At 43.9% G+C, this 6,000-nt stretch overlaps 1 protein-coding gene across 1 annotated transcript in view; it reads right to left on the reverse strand.

Moving 5' to 3' along the window:
- Positions 1–3,047, reverse strand: part of Il1rl1 (interleukin 1 receptor like 1) — a 62,231-nt gene extending 59,184 nt beyond the window's left edge. Inside the window, exon 1 of the mRNA XM_050134789.1 lies at positions 2,896–3,047. The gene's annotated coding sequence lies outside the window, so the exon portion shown is untranslated. The remainder of the gene's footprint in view (positions 1–2,895) is intronic.
- Between the last annotated feature and the right edge of the window lie 2,953 nt (positions 3,048–6,000).

Genomic DNA, 6,000 nt, shown 5'->3' on the forward strand with positions numbered 1-6,000 from the left:
TACTCGTTTACACCCTAATCTAGACCTGTGAGGGCTCACTGGGTAGAACTGAAAGGTTAACACAAAGCCTGCTCTCCTTGTCCTCTTCTCTCTTTCCATCTTTTTTTCAGTCACTGACACTCTGTTAAAATTTAGAAAATGAACAATACTCTACTAGATAATTAGTGCTGAGCTCCCTTGTATTGGGGTATACAGTGTGTATAGGAGTTAAATTCATGCAAAAAAAAAAAAAAAGAAACAGGGACGAGCATAGCATGGCAAAACTGTCAAAACTCTGACAGAGTAAGTTTCTTAAGTCAGTTACCTCAGGGTGTGCAATAGGAACCAGGAGATAACACGTCAAACAACCCCAGTGTTACTTCCCGATGGTGCCAAACAGCAAGGGTAGTGGCCTGGCAATTTGCATACACCTACGAGAGAGAGACTGGAAAGTTCTTCTTTTGAAGAGAAAATGTGAGAGTGTTCATGGAAAAATGAGCAAACGCTGAGTTAGCTACGAGCTATGGGAAGTTGTTGTTGATCTCTTATTGTGCCTAATCCGGAAATTAAATTAACCATAGAATAGATGTATATGAGGGACTAAAGGCCTGGCTCTGTGGATAAGAGCATTGACTGTTCTTGTAGAAGAAGTGGGTTCAGTTCTCATCACCCACATGGCATTCTAGAAACTCCTGTAACTCCAGTTCCAGGGTATCTGATGTCCCCTTTTGGTTGCCAAGAGATACTGCATGCATGTGCGGCACATAAACTCATACAGACACACATGTGCTTAGTCAAGCAAAAAATCATTTTTATAAAGAATATGTATATGAAAAAATGTAGTATATCCCAGGGAGCTTAGTATTACCCAGGTTCATGGTCCCCTGGGGTCCTTGGGAAAGAATGAGACCCTAAGGATAGATACGTGCACACAATGGAAGACCACATGATTGCACAGGGAGAAGGCAGCCACCTCCAAACAAAGTTGAGGGGCCAGAAACAGCCTGTCCCTCAAAACCCTCAGGAGTAGCCAATCCTGTCATCCCTATGATCTTGAACTTCCACCCTCCAAGGCCATGACCAAACAACTCTGTTATGTAAGTTAGCCAGTCTGTGATGAGTCATTATAGCAACCCAAGAAGATGAGCAGATGTGGTCTCCATGTCAGCGGATTGGCATATTCCAGCCTCTCCCCATTGCCACCCCTCCCATGCCTTAGTTGCAAGACAGGAGACAGTGTTTACTGCCTTCTATATTCATATGCATTTATAGGGAGGAAGGGACGTTTCATGGCTGACCTCAAGACAGGCAATGGCTGGCCCAGAGACAAGCAATGGATGACCTTTGAAAGTCTCACTTCTGCCAAGGCAGCATGACAGCCATGGACAACATGGCTTCTGTAGCTTCCATGATTTCCACAGCCCCACTCCATCTTGTCACCACGCCACGCAGGCTCTCATAAGCAGCAATATCACACAAACACACTACCTGAGCCACCGTGAATCGTTTCTCTCCATCCTGCTGCCTCGGGACAGGGGAGAGAGCGCACAAGCCTCACAGAGAAAGTGACACAGCATGGGAAATGCACTTCTCTCTCACCTAGACAGAAAGTCACCAGCCTCACGAAACTCACAAGCAAGGCTCTCCAACCACAAACAGCGAGTAACTGTGTACTTCTCCATATCTGACTTTGTCGCTTGCAGGTGCCATGCTTACATATAACTTTTGCTTTTCAGGAAAACTGGTGGGAAAATTGCGCCTCTGGAATGAGCAGGAAAGTGGATGACCTTGGAAAGAGAGTTCAGAAGGTTAGACAGGGCTGGATGGTGGACCTGTGGGTTCAGAGAGAAAGCTGGAGAGAAAGGTAGCCTCCCCTTTTCCAGATAAGAAATGACAGGATCCTACAAATGCTTAGAGGAACTTCACTAGGTAAAACACAGCCCAAAAGGGATATTGGAAATATCCTCAAATCCAGCAAAACAGGGCAAAGATAAGAATGCCCTTTACCAAGGAATGAGATGGGTGAGTTCCCATGTTGTCAGCTAAGCTCAGGAAAACATCTGTTGAATTGGTCAGCCAGATCCCCAAGATAGATGGTTCCATCAAAGCAAACATCCTGGGCATGGAGGAGGTCTTCATTCTTCAAAGACCAGAAATGGAGGTAGGGTGAGGGAGTAGCGGCAAAGCCAAGGAGAATAGATAGGGAATTATAGGATTGAAATTAAAGGTAAATAAAAAAAAAAACTAAAAAAGGGAAGTCTTCTTAGCACAAAAGAGAAGAAAGCTACAGTCCCTACTGAAGTAGTCACCCCCACCCCGGGCACCATGGGAGATTATGGGTGCCTCACACTTGCCCTGCACTGATGGGAGGGTTCCCGGTCCACAATCCATCCAAGTCCAAATATCTGCATGCAAATCCCATCCCAAGTAATAGCAATAGTCTACCCTATATAATAGTCTACCTAATAGCTCTGCACAATAGACAGACAGCTTAGAAGACAAAGAAAATAAACAAAAGGAATAGAGTGGAGACTGAGATATCTCCTGCCTCGTCTTTGGGGCTAGCCGGGTGAGGTAATCAACATCAAAAGGCCTTACATGCATCAACAGACCCGGGTAGCATTCCCTTTTTGCCTCATGTCTTGCCTTTCTCTGCTCTTATTTTCACTACTATCTGCTAAAGACATACTGGCTAGACTTAACTTTGCTAGTTAGGACAGTTATGGGATGTATTTATTAAATAGTAGCTGAGCAGAGCCCTGAGCAAGCGCTTTGTCCTGTCATGGACGTGTGATGTCAATGGAACGGCACACAAAATAACTCTGGTTTCTCTCCAAACCGAACCTGGAGACTCAGAGTATCCAGCTGTATTGGGGAGGGGGTGTTGATCCACCACAGACAAACCCTTCTGCTTACCATTGCCTTCTTTCCCATTATGAAGAATCTTTTCAGATGTTCTGTTCAGCCCAGATGTGAAAACTCAAACCCCTTGCTAAGAGTCGCTGACCTCCTTTCCTGACTGAGGAAAACAACATTATTGGACTTTCCACCCTCCTCTCACAGCCAGAATCTCCCATAATCCTCACTCATCTTTGCTCCCTCCTCACTGAGAGAGACAGATGTGTCTCCCTCTTCTTTAGCTCCTCCTCTTGTATAATAAACTTGATCCCTCAATCTCCCAGACTGCAGGGCAGGCTTATCTGTTAAAGGAGACATAGTGTTAGGATCTATCTGCTTCCCACATGGAGTCTCTATGGATGGTCTAGGGCCAGACCCCTCCCCACCATAACTAAAACTCTGTCCTTCACTATCGTGTGACACTTTGACCTCCTCCGTACTTCCTTACTCAGAAGGTGGACACAGAGGAACTGTGCACTGCGCAGCTGCCCTTTGGAGCCTTAGATAAAAATTACTGCGGGAGAACTGAAAGACTCACCAAGAACCGAGCTTTTCCTGCAGACTTGATAACAAAGCATGGTGTTCTCGGTTCTCCACCGGTACCCTGTCTCACTGTGACCACTTCCTCCTTGATGCTCCATTGCTGGAGCCCCGCTCCGCTCTTGTTTCCATCCCCTCCTCCCCTGTCCCCCTGTTTGGTTTTCCTCCTCATCCCTCTGGCGGCTCCGTGGGACTTCCTCATTGGTTCCTCTTGTAAGTATAAGGATGAAGGATAATACAGATCAAGGAGTTGTTTTCTTAAAGAAAAAAAATAAACAGCTGCAGCAAATTAAATACTTTCTAGTAGCTACAAAATGTTTCAGCCTTCGGGCTCTAGCATGCTTGCGTGAATGTTTAGCATTTGTTTGAGACTGTACGCCAATCAGGCTGAAGGTGAATCTAGGAGCCAGACTAGAAAGTGATTTTTAAATAAAGATAATTTTTAAATAAACATAATAATGTTACACAACGGCCACTGAAAGATAAGATAAGCAGGTCAGGGAAAAATCAAAATGACTTCTCATTTTACTACTTCAATAATATTACATTGTCGTTATTTTGCTTTATCACCATACAAACATGAGCTCATATTTATGGATATTACCCCCCCAGATAACTATTTCATTTTGTCTTTTTCCTGTAGTACATCAGGAGCATTTTCCATGCATTCCCACGATGTAGCATATTTTTCTTTGGGACTATTAATTCAGTGATGGTATAGTAGGGCAATGCAATGATTGTACTGTCATTGCTTAGACATTTCCTGACTCTCATTTTCCTACATATTCATGTATTTCTGGGGTCATCATCATAACTAAATATTTGACACAACATTACAATTATCCCTCTGTATCCCCGGAAGATTTGTTCCAAGATTCCCAGCAGATATCAAATGCCGTCTATGCTCAAGTCTTATATAAAATAACCTAATCCAGGCCCATAACCTATGCCCATGTCCCCATACACTTCAGGTCATCTCCAGATTCTTACAACATTTAAGGGACTCAAAGGATCTGCAGGCAGCTGTTTCTGGGGTGAACAGAGATTAACGACAAGAGATGGTCTGTAAGGGTTCGGTGCCGAGGAATTGTCCATGAACATTCTTATCCATAACCAGTGGAATCCAAAGAAGCACACACAGAAAACAACTGTGATTAAAAACAAGTAGGGGGCTGGAGAAATGGTTCAGCAGTTAAGAGCGCTTGTTGCTCTTGCAGAAGACCCAAGTTCAGCTCCCAACACAAAATGGTGGTGCACAACTGCCTGTAATTCCAGCCTCTGTGGGGGTCTCTCGCCCTCTTCTGGCCTCTGTGAGCACTGCATGTATGTGGGGCACGTGCTTGCATACAGGCAACAGTTGTATAGAGAAAAATCAAAATGTTTTTGAAAAAAAGAAATAGCTAGGGTACAGGGTATGTTGACAAACTTACATAAGTTGGGACTTGGGAGACTGAGATAGGACGATGCCAAACTTGAGGCAAGTCTGAGCTACACAACAAAATCTGATCTCAAAAGAATATCATACATGAATAAAATCTACAAATATGACTGTTGGGTCAAAGGTTAGGTCAGCAATAACTGCAAATACATTGGTTCCCAGAATCATCACACCAACCTCAACATTCTATCTGAGACCGGTGACTTGCCAACATTGCTCCCATCACCCACAGAGTTGCTGTCGGAACCCAGAATGCCAGCCCCAGAAATAACTTGGAAAATTGTCTGTGCCCAGAGTCTCATACTTGCCGCTGGACCCAACCCAGCATCAGGTATTTCCTTAAACTTTCCCAGTTATTCTGTGCAAATGGTCTCAAGAGCTAACAATACGATCTAAACAGTTCAGTCTAGAACTGGAGGAAATTATGGGTTAGAGATGGTGACCAGTGGAAGAACAATAAGTGGAAAATGCATAAAAGATAAAGGACAAGGAAATTAGGGATTTATGTGGAAATCAAGCTATAGTTGTTTACAGTTGATTTTCAGTGAGAAAACTAGGTATTAATACTTAAAATCCTATTCTAACTACACAAACGATGTCAGGACCCCAAAAGGAAAGAACACAAACTTATCCCATCCTGTAGAGCAATAACTCTCAAAAAACCAATTCGCTCCCATTAGTTCACTTTTCAAATTGTATCTTCTTCAAAAACATTTAGTTAGGAAGCTGGGTAAGGAAATCATATAGACCCATACAGGAACCAGCAATTGAACATTTGAAAGGAAATCCAGCCCATACGGTGCAGGCCCAACAACTGCTCCTCTATGAGAAAAAGAAAGAGACATCCTAGCTGCAAACTCCACTACTCTTTTGTGGGGAGGTGGACACAAAGTCCTTTACCTAGCAGTGATAGCTACCAGGAGAGGGAGGGCATTTTCTTTAAGAGTCTTGTTCCATGCCACACTTGAGCAGAAGGCCATGCATCCAAGACTGGGCAGTTCAAAAAAGACTTGATTGGTGAATTTTTAAAAAGGACACAAAATTGAATGGGTAGGAAAGAGGGGGTGGATCTGGGAAGAGCGGGGAGGGTGAATATGGCCAAAATGCACTGTACAGGCCGGGCGGTGGTGGCGCACACCTTTTTT

This window comes from Alexandromys fortis, unplaced genomic scaffold, assembly GCF_014885135.2.
Source record: "Alexandromys fortis isolate MF-2015 unplaced genomic scaffold, M_Fortis_MF-2015_v1.1 scaffold_20, whole genome shotgun sequence".
NCBI lineage: Eukaryota > Metazoa > Chordata > Mammalia > Rodentia > Cricetidae > Alexandromys > Alexandromys fortis.